Source organism: Rutidosis leptorrhynchoides, chromosome 2 (assembly GCF_046630445.1).
Source record: "Rutidosis leptorrhynchoides isolate AG116_Rl617_1_P2 chromosome 2, CSIRO_AGI_Rlap_v1, whole genome shotgun sequence".
NCBI lineage: Eukaryota > Viridiplantae > Streptophyta > Magnoliopsida > Asterales > Asteraceae > Rutidosis > Rutidosis leptorrhynchoides.
In genome coordinates, this window is record NC_092334.1 from 484343910 (window position 1) to 484357673 (window position 13764).

Consider the following 13764-nt stretch of genomic DNA (forward strand, 5'->3'; position numbering starts at 1 on the left):
AGAGAGAAAATGGTCGAATAGGTTCGCCGGTAAGTGCTTCAGGTTCATCGCCAAGAGTGCAATTTGGTGGATGGAATGGATCACCTTCTTCGTGTCTCCAGTGATTTAGTATATTACGAACCCATCCCCAATTCATCCAGAATAGATGATGGGAAATTGGTTGATCCATTCTGGTGACGCTGCTTTCGGAGCCCGAATGGAAATCCATATCGGCATAACTGTCGGAATCTGAAGAATTCGAACTAGATGCGGAATCTATCTTGTATAATGGGGAAAATGAATTTTTGGTATGGAATAGATTATAGGAGTTAGATTTGGTACTCTTCAATACATAATTTACATATGTATATATAATACCAAAATCCAGTAAATTACGGAGAATCTTTGAAAAGATATCAGTCAAAGTTCGCAATAACAGATATGCTAAGATAAGAATTCGTCTATACACTATCAATGTAGTAAATGCAGTAAAACGTGTCTAGACTTATGAATGATAAGCAGGTAATTTCCTAAGGATGATAAGCAGATGATTTCCGACTAGAAATGATAAGCAAAACTTTTGACATGTAGACACGGTCGAAGTCCAGACTCATTAATGCATCCTAACAACTACTAGTTAGACACACTAATGCAAGACCTGGTTCGCTACGACCACCGCTCTGATACCAACTGAAAGGACCCGTCCTAATCCACCTGGATGAAGTCATCAACATTTGGTCCCATTGCGATGATCAGCTCCAAGTAATGTCCTTATATTGAGCAAATGCACAGCGGAAGACTTAATTCGTACCTGAGAATAAACATGCTTTAAAGTGTCAACCAAAAGGTTGGTGAGTTCATAGGTTTATCATAACAATCATTTCAATATGTTAATAGACCACAAGATTTCATAATCATAAACATAATACACTCGCAAGTGTATGTAAAGCATTCTAAGTGGTTGAGCACTTGGTAACCATACTTAACATTTAATCAACGTCGCATATTCCCTTTATTATGAAATCTCACTACACCGTACCAAGTGTAGTCACCAAAACGAAGTACTGTGCAACCGTTGAATACTGGTCGTCCAGTCCGGTTGGGGTTGTCAGGCCCGATAGATCTATCAACAGGATTCGCGTTTACAATACCCATGTAAATAGTAGTTACCAAGCTACAGGGAAATATGCCAGTGGTACAACTCAACGTAGAATATATTTTTAAGTACTTGTGTCTATTTTGTAAACATTTATAAAAGCAGCGCATGTATTCTCAGCCCAAAATATATATTTCAAAAGCAATTAAAAAGGGAGCAAATGAAACTCACTTTTGCCTTGAAGGTATTTAATTCGACTTGGTCTCCGATAGATATGACGAACCTAACCATATATAATATATCAACATATTTTCTTTTTAAGTAATCGTTACATATATATATATATATATATATATATATATATATATATATATATATATATATATATATATATATATATATATATATATATATATATATATATATATATATATATATATATATATATATATATATATATATATACTTTTAATACTTTTAATATTTTCTTAGTCCGTGGTTAGCAGTCCGATGTTAGTGGTCCACAATTTGTTGCTTAAATAAAATAAATAAAGACCCCATCGTATTCGTATTGATCAGAATTAATCTCGACCCATGGTACCATGTTGTCAAATGACGTGTTGCGTACATAAAGTACCGTGTTGTCAAATGACGTGTTGCGTACAATCATGAGGTCTTATGATTAATCTTCTCGTGTTGTTTACGGGTGGTCCTGAAATATATAAAATCAAATCATAAGTAATTATATATAAAATATCATATTAATTAGAAAATATATGATTAATTTACTTTTTCTCCAAATATTTTCGTAGCTAAACTAGCTTCGGATACCCAATCTTGTTTTAGTCGTAGTTTCTTCATTACAACTCCGTTTTTGTTGGTTCAACTTGCCACTTCTTTGGATCGAGTCAAATTTTAAGAACATGAACTGAAAATACCTTAGTTTGTATTCGAAATCATAGGTTATAGGTCAAACTTTGGTGAAACTTATGAAAGTGATCATTTTCCATCATAAAAACAACATTTAATGATCATTTTTCTAAAAATACTTACACTTTGAGTTAAACCATGAAATTTTTATGTGTTAACATATTCATAAGAAATATTATTTTTCCAGAACATGAACTTTCAATTCAAAGTTCAAGATGGTTTTTAATTATCCAACCCAAAACAGCCCCCGGTTGCACTCCGACGACGTAGATTCAGTTTTTAAGATGTTCTTTGTAAAACCAAGTTATATCTTGTTAGGTTAGCATATCATTATGATATATTAAAGGTCTTGAAGTGTTTTAAAAGTCAAGTTAGAAAGATCTATTTAGTTTGCAAACAAGTTTGAAATCATTCAAACTATGTTCTTGTTGTTAAAATTTTATACCACAAAATAAGATAGCTATATGAATATGAATTGAATAAGATTATGAACATGGTTACTACCTCAAGTTACTTGGACAAAGTTACTGTAAAAGATAAAAAATAATATTGGAATCAAAGAGTGGTGGAGTTAGATCAAAAGGTTGGAAGTAAACTTCTTCAAATGGGTGGTTATTTTGATATGTTCTTGAAAGAGTTTTCTTATGGTGTTTAAGGCTTGTAATTGAAGCTAAATGATGGGGAAAATGCTTGGAGATGATAAAGTATGAAGTTAGGAGTATTTTGAGAGAGAAATGAGGGTGTAGGTATGAGAAAATGGAGTGAAGAAATGGTGTTCATTTATAAAAACGTTTTTAGTTTATAAAGAAAGAAAAGGATTCCTAATTTTGTTTTCTTACTAATAATTCATACTACTTGACAAATCCTAGTTACCTCATATCTAGGGCAGTAATAATGTTGATTAGGATGTTGATTTGATGTGTATATACCAATAGTAAATACGTATAGAAGCTGGGTATGATACAGGTACATATACCCTAGATATACGTATAGAAATCTTGAGGAAACGGAACGAGAATTCAAATATTGCTATCTTTTATGAATATACTTATATTGTTTTATGTATTTAAGTCCTTAAAAAGTGATTAAATACATTATATATATGATACATGTATAAGCATTATAGATTATAAGTATATATATCAAATAATGTTACGTATAGTTATCGTTTTGAAAACTTAAGTTAGTAGTTTCAAAATATACTTATAACTCATTGTCATTAGTACACAATGAGATGTTAAACCATCCTTAGATCATGTTAAATATATATAAATACATATATATACACAAACGTATAATTATCGTATGTTATATAGTTCGTGATATCATCGGTCATATTGGACTGTCAAACGTTGTGTAAAACTCTTTTCAAAAACACAAGTCTCAACAATTTGGATTGCTTATCATGTTGGTATGGTTTAATTTATGTAAATATTAATCTCATAAGTATAATTTGGTCGGAAAATTCCGGGTCATTACAGAAGCCCACAACTCGCCACTAACAAATCCAACTATTACTACGAACCAGAAAATTTTGGATGTCTATCAATTTAACCGCTTAAAATAATTTCTCGTCGAGCTTTAAAGAAAATAAAGAGAATTCTATGTCCTAAAAACTAGAGCGTCGAGAAATAAGAAGGAAAAAGAGTGCGTCGAAAAATAAAAGGTCGAAAAATAAGCGTCGAAAAACAAAGGTCGAAAAATAATAATAAGAAAGTAGCGCGTTGTAACTTAAAAGGTACTAAATTTTATAAACAGTGTCGCAAAATTCTAAAGCACCTAAATCATAATCTAAAGAAAAAGCACTTAAGGGATTTTACTGCAAAGCCTAAAAATCTAGAAGTATAAAAATAACTACGGCAAAATACTAGTCTTAAAACTAATTACGAACGATAAATATACAAATTACGAATTTAATTAATAAAAGGATACAAAATATAAAAATAAAACTAAAGTTATAAAAATACAATCTTTATAAAAATATTATTTTCATATTATTATTTTATAAAAGTATTAATTTTATATAATTAATAAAACTAAATAAAACTTAAAAATACAAAATTAAATAAACTAAAACTAATTAATATTAAATGTTAACCCTAATTACTAATTAATTAATTAAAATTATATTTAACCTAACCCTAATTCATACCAGCTGAGGTACCAGACCTGTCAAATCACCTCATGCGGTCGCATGAGGTTTGTGAACGAATTCCATGCGTTCGTATGGTGTTGGTTACCAGGCCGGATAGTTAGGTTGCTACAGTTGGGCCCGTATACTCTTTTAATTAAATTTTTTTTTTTGATTTATATTATATAAAGTATGTAAATAAATAAAAACTTATATTTTAACAATAGAAATAGAAATACTTTATAATTTTATATATTTTGAACAACTCTTAAAAATATATTTTTTATATATTTTTGAATTTTTTTTTTAAATTTAAAACGTATTTTTACAAAAATAAATTAAAACTTAATAAGAATTTTTTTTATAGCGTTTTGCTTCGGCGTTTAAGATGTTCCCCGACAGCGGCGCCAAAAATACTTGATGTTATGTGAGGTGTATACGAAATAGTTATTATTTTTACTACGAAATACTATTATATACGATAAAATTTTACACAAGCTATTTATTTATTTATAGAGTGGATATACCTAAACCTTGCTACAACACTATAGGCAGTGTACCTAATCATAAAGTAGTGTAGTTTTTAGTAAGTTCGGTTCATTCCGTAGGGAGCTAGCCAAGTTTAACGCTATATTTTTAAACTAAATTTGTATAAATATATATATATATATATATATATATATATATATATATATATATATATATATATATATATAACCGGTTTGTCGATTTTATGTCTTAAGTCACAATTAAAACCTAATGTAAAATATTAAAAATAAATATAACTTAATTTAAAGCGTAAAGTAAATGACGATAATTAAAAGTGCGATAAATAAAAGTGCAATAATTTAAAGTACGATAAATAAAATGATAGTAAATAAAAGTGCGATGAGATATAAAATAAAGGAATTATGCTTATTTAAACTTCCGTAATCATGATGTTCGACGTGTTGATTTTAGTTTATTACCATGGGTTAATTGTCCTTTGTCCTGGATTATTCGATATGTCCATCTGGTTTTTGTCCATAACAGTCCATCAGTCATAAATATAAAGTGCGAGTGTCCTCGTCAAATTATCCTTATACCCGAAGTCAAATATTCCAACTAATTGGGGATTCGAACTGTAACAAGGTCTTAATACTTTGTTTAATGAATACACCAGGTTATCGACTGCGTGTAATCCAAGGTTTTACTACTTTGTTAACAATTACACCAATTACCCTTGAATGTAATCCACCCCTGTTTTAATGATTCCATTAACTATTAATCCATCCCCGTGTCCGGTTAAATGAACAATTATTGGTATTTATAGATATCTCGCCCACCGTACCCGATTAAGCGTATGTGGTTATATATAGATACGTAAAATTGTAACCTGTGATGACCCGGAAATTTCTGACCAAATTTAAACTTAATCTTTGTATGATTAACATTTTCGACAAGAAAAGCAAAGTCTGTAAAACTGAATCTCAAAATTTTTGAACTACTTTTATATATTTAAATACCCTTCGGTTATTTTCGACGATTCGCTAACAATTATATGTAAATAGATACATATATACTATAACTTGAAAAGGTAACAATGTATTAATTGTTTGATACCGTACATTAAACTTATTGGTTTAAATATCTATTTGAATATATATGATAAGTTGAAATATTTATTATTAAAATTTATTTATAAATAACTTCCAATGTGTATTTAAAAACTGATTTATGTATATTAAAAAGATATATACATATATATAATTTTAAGTTATTTAGTAAACGATAGTAACATTCGTTTATTGATTCGATTGATATTTAGATAAGTTAACTAAAGCGTTTAAGATGAACCAGTAAAACACTAACTTGCTACAGTATTTTCAAATTGCTACAGTACCCAAAATGCTACATTGTTTTCAAAAATCACTATTTGCTACAGTGAAATTGACTTTGCTACAGTGAATTGCTACAGTAAAACACTATTTTAAAATGTATTTCAACAAATAGCGAGACGATGATTTATAGAAGTAAATGACCAAAACACTCAAATGTATAAGTTATATTTTGAGAGGTATAATTTAGGGATAATCTAAGTCTATATTTTGACAAGTGTACGTGTTACAAAACGTAAAATGCTAGTTTTCTAAGCGTACGAAAATGCGTTCGAAAAACCGAAACCGGGACATAAGTCGCGTAATGACGTACGATTTATCGGAACAAAAATTACAAGTCAACTATGCACGTGAATTTAATATAATATATAATTAATTATTTAAATTGAATATATTATATATATTATAATATTATGTCGACAAGCAAGAAAACAAGCAACTTTGAGCTGTCACCAGGGGCCATGCGATCGCATGGGTTCCCCTCACATATGCCATGCGATCGCATGGCAGGGATTTCCAGGAGACATTATAAAGCTCGATCATTTGGCCAATTTATATCCTCAATCTATCTCTTTTTTTTTACTCCGTATTATTATTATAATTTATATTATTATTATAATTTATATTATTATTATTATTATTATTATTATTATTATTATTATTATTATTATTATTATTATTATTAAGATAATTATTATTATTAATCTTATTATTATTAGTAGTATTATTATACATAAAATACTACGACGAGGTCTTGAGCGTGTCACTTTCAAAATGGGTTTTGAGCGGGATAGAGCTAACAAAATTATGGGTTATTGCCAAGGAGGTTATGGGTAATGTTCGGGGGTATATTTGTGAATCAAATCTAGTATTTATCATCTCCGTTACGTCTACGTACTTTTCTGTAATATTGAATCACAATATTGATACGTTGAGATCTACGGTTATTTGATACTCTGAGTTTCGATCACATTACGATGAACAACTTTATATGCTGCTAAGGTGAGTTTCATATGATCCTTTTTACTCAATATATTTTTGGGCTGAGAATACATGCGACTGTTTATAAATACTTAAAATACTAGATTTATATGCGTGAGTTTCATTTGCTCCCTTTTTAATTGCTTTTGAAATCTATATTTTTGGGCTGAGAATACATGCACTTTATTTTAAACGCAATGGATACAAGTACATACTAAATTCTACACCGAGTTTGAACCGAAAATCCCTTAGCTTTGGTAACTAGTAACTGCCAGTTATAAGAACTGGTGGGCGCGAGTAGTAGTATATGGATCCATAGGGCTTGATATCCCCGTCCGAGCTAGAGCACTAGTCTTTTAACGGACGTATACTATTTGAGAAGCGTACACGTTGGTTTGCGTGTATTATTAAGATGATTATACAAAGGGTATAAATTATATATACGTTAAGTTTAGTTACCAGGGTGCTCAATTTCGTATAATATATTTATAAACATTTCTGGATGAAACAACTGAAATCTTGTGATCCACCTTTATATACAGATTATGCGCAACATTAAAACTATGAACTCACCAACCTTTGTGTTGACACTTGTTAGCATGTTTATTCTCAGGTTCCCTAGAAGTCTTCCGCTGTTTGCTTATATGTTAGACAAGCTATGTGCATGGAGTCATACATGGCATATTTTTCAAGGAAACGTTGCATTCACCAAATCATCACCATGTATCTTATTTTGACTGCATTGTCAATGGAAGTATTATTGTAAATTTTTATATTACGGTGATTGTCTATATGTAGAAATCATCAGATGTCGAAAACCTTTGATTTAAATATTCATTTATGGTGTGCCTTTTCAAAAGAATGCAATGTTTACAAAACGTATCATATAGAGGTCAAATACCTCGCAATGAAATCGATGAATGACGTGTTCGTCCATATAGATTTGGAGCGATCGTCACATAACCTTTATATTAAATTAACGAGGTATCGTTTAGTTAATATAAAGCCCATTAATAGCCCATAGTCTAATTTTCACAAGTGTCGTTCTTTTGTCCAAACCCCAATTATGGTCCAAAACCCAATAACCCCGTCTTTAATATTTAGCCCAACATCACGATTACTTCGACTTAAATAAGTATAATAATAACTTAGCTACGGGACATTAATTTAAAAAGGTTGAACATAACTTACAATGAGTATTAATAGCGTAGCGTTACATGGACAGAATTTTGACTTACAAACTTAAAACATTCGCTAACATAACCTTATTATTATTAAACTTTAATATTAAAATTATAATTAAAATATAAATATAAATATAAATATATATTTAAGAGAGTGAGAGATAGATAATATATGGTGTGTATACTTCGGTCAGAATTCGCTTCAATTTATAGATGTGTTCAGCAACAGTACTCCATGCGATCGCATGGAGTTTCTTCTACATAGCCATGCGATCGCATGGCCGCCTTCCACTGGTGACATGTGATTCCAAAACGTGGGCTGCTCGTATTATTTAATATATATTATATAATATATATAATTTTATATAATTATATATATATTATATTATATTCTTGTGCATTGTTGACTTGTAACTTTAGGCCCGTTGCGTCGCGCGTTGATAGTTGGTTCATGTTCCATTTCCAGATTTTCGAAGGTCCTTGCGTACTATTTAATATCTTGTACTTTGCGTTCCGCGGCTCGTACTCTTGTAACTTTTAGACGTTTCTCATTAATAATTTGAACCTCTTGGATTGTACTTTGTACTTTTTAGCGTTTTGGTCATTTGCGTCTTCAATTCGTCGAATTTGTCTTTTGTCTTCACCTTTTTATTATTTAAACGAATATCACTTGTAAATAGAACAATTGCAACTAAAAGCTTGTCTTTCTTGAAGGATAATGCTATGAAATATATGTTCATTTTTAGCATTATCAGTGAATGCGGAGTACACGCCCATAAGAGTGAACTAGACACTGGCGCACGGTAATGGCGGGGTCAAGGGGGCTGCGCCCCCTTGCGGGATCCAAGGGGCAGCGCCCCTGGCGGGGTCCAAGGGGCAGAGCCCCTGGCTGAGTGATACGTTTTAATGAACGTTTAAAGAAAACGTTTTTCCCGCTCCTTTCAACAGTCATAACCATTCAAATAATAACCGCCGATTAAACTGTTTTATATCATCAGTTTGAAAACTGCTTTCATATATTCTTTCAATTTCACACAGAAACATACACAAAAATCTATACACTAAATCGCGTTCTTCTTGTCTGGAAACGATTTGCATTTCTAGTCTTATCCCAATTGAAATTTCATGTAACCCGAGACAAGGAGGGTCGGAATATTCAATTAGAAAAGTGTTTCACGATTCTAGAAATATCTGGATTATCTGTTTACATACCCTATATCTAACAGTTAATGGCATTAACTGCTCGATGTTAGGTGAGTATAGCAGCGCCTGAATACTTCTTACTTTCATCGTCGATGCCGATCACGAAAAAATAATTCAAGTCGTCAGTTATAGTGTTTCGACCTCATATTCAAGTGACATTGGATAAGGTATCTAATATGAACTAAGAATGAATGAAAGTCGTTTTGAAGTTGATATCATAATAACTCAAATTATTTAGAGATGCTAAATTAAGAATAAAATAAAATTAACACGCAGAAGTGTTTAATTAACTATAGGCAAAAATGGTCGATAAGGTGGAGAGGGAAGGTCTAATGAGAAGCAAACGCATGTCAGGTAGCTGGGCTGCAATGAGGCAAACATACGATTTACGTGTCGGCACATGTAGATGAGATACAAACCCGTACTATATGCTTAACCCTACCCAGTTGCTTGTTTACCCAGTTAAAAAGTGACACGTGTCAACAGTTGAAGCATATGACCAAAAAATAGTTTTTTTTTTTTTTGTATAATAGTAAGATAAGATAAGATAAGATATGTGTAACTCGTGAACACTACATGTTAAAATTCATTTTGTCACCTTTGAAGAATGAAAGCGTAATTTGGTCTTGTCGTGTTGAACAAAAGCGTAAAGGGTGTGCATGTGTTACCGTGTATAAGAAAACAAAAACGAAAGGGGTTCATTTTTCCTTTATATATTTATATACTCTGTGTTTATTAATGGCTCATATTGTAAAATAATAAGTAAGCTAATTTTAAGTATTTTTCAGTGGCTCATACTATAAAATTCTAAACTTAAAAAATATATGGGGTCTTACAATTATATTTAGTGGTGTTCTGTTAAATTTTTAATGATCGTTTGTGAAAAAAATTTCGTAACAACCGGTGTCACGGGACCGCACGGGTCTATATATAAACTCAGCAGTGGTAGTGGCATCAAATTTCAACGTATGATTGCATACTGATGTATGTTCGTATGTGTTCATGGTTCGTGTACCGATGTATGTTCGTATGTGTTCATGTACTGTGTAGCATTTAGATATGCATATTCGTGAGTGTAGTGGATCATGAGTACTGCATTTTCCCAAGATGTAATTGTAGTATCTATGTTTAATCAATGAATTACTTGTCTTTCATTAAAAAAATGGAACAACAACTCAAGGTCCCTGAAGGCAGAATTGATAAGCACCTAATTCAGTTCCAAGCCCAATACTCTTGGGCCTCAAACCATACTCTACCTATAGATGAGCCCAATCTTGTTAAGCCCAAGTCCACCCCCACCTCTTGCATTTACTATCCTAGCTCTCTTGGCTCCATGACTAGCTACCATCTTCTATTTTGGACCAACTTAACTCGCTAATGGCCACACTCGCCTCATCTTCAACCCATGTTGGTGCCATCACGAAGGCTATATCATGTTGGTTATTTTAGTGTCATCTAACATACATTTTAAGTAATTGCGATTAGTAAAACTTGATAAGTTGATAACGAGTTTGGAGAGTCACGCCTCGTAACAATTTACTAGACATTGTCGCGGAAATAGCGGGGGTCAAGGGCAGCGCCCCGAACCGAAAATTTTGGGTACTATACAATATAACCAAAAGTTGCATACCATATTCTTGCATATTCTTGCAAGGAAATGTCTATGTATCTCTTTATTCCAATGGTATGCTTCCAACATAGAATTGCCAAATCTAAATCGAAATTATTTTATTTGACCTGGACTTAATTTTTTCAATCATTCATTAATCATTCGGGCTAGTACTGTTTGGTGGCTCCGATAATAAAGAGTGAGATACATACTACGAGTAATTAATTAATACAAGTGAGTGATCAAATAACTTGCAACATCAATAAAGCTAAGTTTGTAGTTGACTATGCATTACAAATTACAATGAAGTAAATTATTATTGCTATTGCTATCGACATTAATATTATAATAAACATTAAAGACTAACGACTTGATGAGGGCTGCGCGAACGCAAGCCCTCGCTACCACAAATTTTGACGTAGGTTCGACCACTTAGGCCGACCTTAAACTAGTACATCTCCGTTATGTGCAATGGAGATCACTAGCCTAGACCATGAGCCTTCTTGATCGCTCAAAAATCCCGTCCAGGTAAGTGACTTTTACATTGCCCTCCTTTACTTTTTATAATACCACCTTCTCTTTTCGTTTTCTTCTTCTCCCAATGTGGGATCAGAATTGCACTATATACCACAGCATTGAGTGTGGTGATTTTTGTCGAATTTTATCGTACCATAAGAAGAAAAAACACCATAACCTCAACATCAAAGGAAGTTAAGGCGTTAAAATCTTCAGAAGCATTTATTTGTGGAAGAGAATACTAAAATTAAAGCAAAAAGTCAGCTATTAGTGTTCTTAACTAATGATCTTGGGCATATCAATGTCACACACAACTTTCAGTCATTTTTCTATCCCTTAAATTATTGTGTAAGATAATAATTTTTCGTTAGAAACTTGGATGGATGGATGAATATTTGCTGTTAGAATATTATGTGATCTAATGATAATCAACTAATACGTGACTTAGCACTCAATATCTATATGAAAAAAGTATTGACTAACAACTGGAGGGGTGAGTGAGCCATGCCAATTCAATACTGCAACAAGGTCACTCACAAAATATCTATCTATATTCACAATTAAAAGGTTTCGACTAACATTTGGGAGGGGTGAGCTTGGCCAAGGCAATAGTGCAACAACAAAACGACTCACAAAGGCCCAATAGTGAACTATTGTTGTGGGTCTTTCCTAATAAAAAAATAAGATTAATATCGAATGAACCAATGGTTTACATAGCATATATCAACTACACTTTATCTTAGCCCAGCCAAAAGGCTGAGAAAAGTATGCTTTTAATCATCTCATGCGTTGGTTTTTTTTTTTCAAAATGAAAGACGATATAATTAGAAATAAATTTGAGTACATCAGACACAAGTGTCAAATTATTGGTAAATACAGGGGTTTTTTACAGTTCAAAGCTTACAACTTTTGTCTCTGCTCAATTGATTCTGTGTACAGAATAGTTTTACAAAGAACATATAACCATCCTTAAAATCCTTTGAAGTTGAGGTTATAACTAATGACGCATTAGATGAGTTCAACTCATTTAGGATAATTTAAAATTTTGCTATGGAAGATTAAGTCATCAACTTGCAAAACATTCTTGTGTTAAGAGACGTAAACCAGGTCAAGGAAAACGTGAAAGCCCAAGGAAATTTTATCAAACAAAGTTTCAAGACTGATTTGGAGTGAGCCAGGCCAAGACAATAGTGCAACACCAAGACAACTCGCAAAGACCCCGATAACAAGCTACCGTAATGGACCTTTCCCCGTGAAAAATAAGATTAATATCAAGTCAGCTAATAGCTCACATATCAGATATTAAACTGATAAAAACAAATACTACACTTGATCTTAGCCAAAAGGCCAAGAAAGGTATGCTTTCTCTCATATCACACCTTGGTTTTTATAGGCAGTCTCCTATTAATTTCTTTCTTCTCTTGGGCGATGTGGGATATAACTGAATTAAACTTTTCTGCTCAATACATTCTTTCTGCAGTGTATTTATAAACCATCTGGAGTTGTTTCAAGACTTCTATGTTCAACTTCAGGTCCTCTAAACTTCAAGTGAGTTGTATTAATAAAAGCAAATGAAAAAGTTTCAAGTTTGATCTCTCTAGAAATTCTCAATAGTTGAAATCTTAAAGTTGCTTTTAAATCATAATCATATAAGTTCTAATAATTTTGCTTTTTTGTTGCAGATGAAAATTGCAGGCTGCAAGCTTGTATAAATTATATTTAGTTTTACACTTTTACGCTATACGTTAACACACATTCTTTACCTGAACATTTCAAGATTTTGTGACAGAGGTTTTCAAAATACAAGTTGGTAATACGTCAAAAATTGGTGCGATCAAATTACAAGAAACTACAAACAAAACAACGTTTTCGAATTGTGTGTGTGTATACAACTAGATTGTATAATTTTGTTTCAACTGAAGTACATATTTGTGTAGATATAACATGCTCAATGTAGAAAAATTTAGATTTTTTTACCAATAATAGTGATGTGAAAAACGTTCTAAGCACACAAAGAAATGAATACAATAGCTGTACATCTAAAAAAATAAGAAACCAAGTGTTATTTGAAAGGTAAAAACTAAAAACCTCTAGCATATGATTAATGCACATATATAATTTCATTGTTAGTCATACAAAAACTACTAATTTTTTTGAAAAGCAAACCACTTCTATTATTAAATTGATAGAGTATAGAGTATTACAATAGAGTCTTTTTTTGAAAAGCAAGCCCCCCAGAGTGGGGCAGGCGAGGATTG

The 13764-nt window shown here is 31.8% G+C and overlaps 2 non-coding genes and 1 pseudogene across 2 annotated transcripts; all 3 read right to left on the reverse strand.

Annotated features, from left to right (window-relative positions):
- Positions 1-11364: 11364 nt before the first annotated feature.
- LOC139895433 (U1 spliceosomal RNA) lies at positions 11365-11526 on the reverse strand. Its single transcript, XR_011775881.1, has one exon. It is a non-coding gene; the product is annotated as a U1 spliceosomal RNA (small nuclear RNA).
- Positions 11527-12091: 565 nt separating this feature from the next.
- LOC139895467 (U2 spliceosomal RNA) lies at positions 12092-12275 on the reverse strand (annotated as a pseudogene).
- Positions 12276-12670: 395 nt separating this feature from the next.
- LOC139895459 (U2 spliceosomal RNA) lies at positions 12671-12866 on the reverse strand. The gene has a single exon (XR_011775905.1). It is a non-coding gene; the product is annotated as a U2 spliceosomal RNA (small nuclear RNA).
- Positions 12867-13764: the final 898 nt, after the last annotated feature.